Source organism: Ipomoea triloba, chromosome 5, assembly GCF_003576645.1.
Source record: "Ipomoea triloba cultivar NCNSP0323 chromosome 5, ASM357664v1".
Classification (NCBI taxonomy): Eukaryota; Viridiplantae; Streptophyta; class Magnoliopsida; order Solanales; family Convolvulaceae; genus Ipomoea; species Ipomoea triloba.
In genome coordinates, this window is record NC_044920.1 from 31,394,143 (window position 1) to 31,398,079 (window position 3,937).

The window sequence follows — 3,937 nt, forward strand, 5'->3', positions numbered from 1 at the left end:
CAGTTTGGTCCTCCGGGGCTCCGGTTTTGCCTGGTTTGCTCTTTAAGCTTATCTTTTGGTCTTATTTGCTCCCGGGGCTCCTGTTTTACTTCTTTTGAGCTATAAGTAGCTTCTGTGCATCAGTTAGTGATTTTCAAGCATTTACGCATATGATTTACCAAATAAGGATGCTATAGACGCGATAAAACACCCTAAAATGTGCCTGAAATAAGGGTATCTCGGAGTCTTATCAATGAGTCAGCTAGAAAGTCGAGCGATCCTCTCACCGACTTTAGATGTCGTTGATCAAATTAATCAGTACATGTGCGACATGAATATTGTAGAAGGACGGACATATTTGAGTTGTGACTCTTTGTGTAAGGCAGAATCAGGCGGTGAAAATCTACCCGAAGTACACACTCCTGAATTCTTAAATAGTTTGAGATTGTCGGGTCTTCCTAATCATTCATTGACATTAAAGGTCGGTGCACCTGTTATGTTATTGCGAAACATAGACTACTCTCTTAGTCTTTGTAATGGGACGCGGCTCATCGTCACAAGATTGACAGATTACATTGTGGAAGCAAGAGTAGTTAATGGGACACATAAAGGAACCAAAGTTCTTATCCCCCGAATGTCTCTCACTCCTTCTGATACGAGATTACCCTTCAAGTTCCAGCGTAAACAATTCCCCTTGATGCTTGCATATGCCATGACTATCAACAAAAGTCAAGGCCAAACACTAACTCATGTTGGGTTATTGCTTAAAAACCGGTCTTTAATCACAGACAGTTATACGTGGCTTTTTCCCGAGTCACCCATCCTGATGGCCTGAAGGTGTTAGCTCTAGACGAGGATGGACAAGATTGTGTTACTACTACCAATGTCATTTATAAAGAGGGTTTCAATAATGTGTAAATGTAATAGATGATATTATGTTTTCTTTGTTTTTCTTTTTATCCAAAATGACAAAATTGCTATATTCTAGAGAATATAATCGATCCAATCCATTTCATCAATTGCACTATATAATATTCGTTGTTATAATTTACATAATTGTATATCGATCCAAATATTCTTAACATATTATAACAAATTCATTCCGTGCAACGCACGGGTGAAAATACTAGTATTATTAATAGAGATTACGTAATTTAACATTACTTCTATGATTATCTGTTAAGTTTTCCGTTAAATATTCTATTCTTCGTTAATATTCATTTAACTTTTAACTTACTCATTAATTTCTATAAGAAAGATCTTAGGTTCGAACCTCATCTCAATCAAATTTGGCATAATTAAGTTTCTCACTCTATTTTACTCTTATTAAATTAAATAAATTAGTAGCTACAACAAAAAATGATACATATATATTTCTTTAATTTAAAATTATGTGTCTACAATACCTTTATTTGAAAAAAATTATTCATTATCAAAAAATTAAATTAAATAAGAGAAATATATTTCATTAGTTATATTGTCCTTATTTTTTCAATGCAAAGATTCTTTACATTTAAATTTATCAATTGATATTTATTACATTGTCCATTATTTTATTTTTACAATATCTTGTAATTAAATATCAAAGTTATATATTTATTTACCAAGTATTTTATTAATACTATGAAAAAAAATTTTAAAATATTTTGAAGCTAATTATATTAACTACTTGGGTATTGGTTGACAAAGAGAGTACTCAAATAACCCAACAAATTGAAGCGGAATCACTCTATTTTACTCTCATTGAATTAAATACATTAGTAGTTACACAAAAAAAATGATACATATGTATTTCTTTAATACCATGAAAAAAATAAAAATAAAAAAAGAATAGTTTGAAACCAATCATATTAACTACTTGGAGGATTTGTTGACAATGAAAGTACTCAAATAACCCATTACCCAGCAAGTTGAACCGAGAAACTACCTTTTAATATCTTTGGAATACATAATATTTTAAAATTTCTAATTTTTATTAATTTATTTAATCATTTTTCTTAAACTAGAGATTTCTTTATCCACAATAACTCATTCAACAATAATGGTTGAACCAAATGAACCCCAAGCAGAACACCTAAAGGAAAGTCCATAGCTCCTATATCATAATCTCATTGCATGACGTTGCCATCTATGCTACCAACAATAACCGAATTGCAAATAACACACTACCAACAAAAAGGAAGAGAACAAATAGTAAAGATGAAGACAATGACAATGTTACTCAAAAGAGAATTAAGAACACTTAGAAAAATTCAAATTAAATGTAGTATTTATTTAGACTATCATTTTTAGACCAAATATTTAGACTATCGATTTTACAAGGTTGCAAACATTTATTTTAGTAATAATTATAATGAATTTTCTATATTATCTTGGATTCATATACTTTGAGTTAGATATTTAAATAAAAAAAAATTCGACATTCAATTATTCATGTATAAACTTCTCCTATATAATCTTGCATTGATATACTTTCAAATATTTATTGAAATATAAACATTGGGCATTAACCCATTCGCGCAATGCGCGTATAAAACTAGTATTTAATATTTAAATAATAGCTATTATTTTAGATTTGTAAATTTTTATAATTATTGGTATTTTATAAAATTTGTTTACATCATTTGTACTACAAAATTATTAAATTAATGTCGTAATAATACTTATATTTGTCAGTATTAGAATGCTAAAATCATAATAATTTTTGTCGGGAGAAATTTATATATGGAGTAAACAAATTGACATGCAACAAATTTTTTTTTTGGTAAATATTTTACATGCAACAATGATTCAATAAGTATATATGTATTTAGAAATATATATATATACCAAATAGTAATGAGATTGTACTTGATATATTTTATTTTTTACTTTGTAACAAAGTTAGTTTCACAATATGTGCATGGAAAGATTACAACATTTTTTCAGTTAAAGTAATTTAAATAATATATATATATATATATATATATATATACACACACACACACGAATCAAATTAAATTATTTTAATATTAACAATTTTTAATTAAAATTCAAAAAATAAAACAAATGAAATTAAAAATATCTATAATAAAAAAATTCTAAATTGAATAAAAAATTTCAATTTTATCTTACTAGAATAAATTAAATTTGACCTATCTATTTTGATTTATGATTTTTATATATAGCAATATAATGATGAAAAATAGAATTACAAATAACAATGAGATTGCATTTGATTTATTTTTGTTCTATTTTGCACCAAAGTTTACTTTAATTTTACGTAAGTAATTTAACTATAGAATTTAAAAAGATATATAACTAAACTTGAACCAAATGAAATTATTTTAATTTTAGTATTTTTTGAATTGAAATTCAAAACAAATAAAAAAATTTAATAATATGTATAATATTAAAATATTAAATTAAATAAAATATTTCAATTCTTATATAAAAGAATTTAATTTTAATTAATTTAATAAACTTAAAATAATAACATGTTAATATCAATTATATTTAAATTATTAAATTAAATAGAACATTTCAATTCAGAATTTAATTACGTAAGTCGATGTTAATTTTGATTGTATATTGCAATAGTATTGTAAAAAATCAATCTACAACATTTTGAATATGAACCAATATTATATTGAAAATGAATATAATATAGTGATTTAATATAATTGTATTTTAATTTAATACATTAAAATAAAAATATCAATATAGGTGTTATTAATTTAATACATTAAAATAAAAATATCAATATAGGTGTTATTTAAAAGATACATTAAAATAAAAATATCAATATAGGTGTTATTTAAAAGTTTTTAATTAGAACTTTTTAATGATATATTTTTTATATATTAATTTTATTTGTATGTAAAAAAAAAACCTGAACTTAAGTTGAAAAGAAATATATTGAGTATTACTTTAGTGTACCTTAAAAGTAGACTATGATTCATGGTATAATAAATATTTT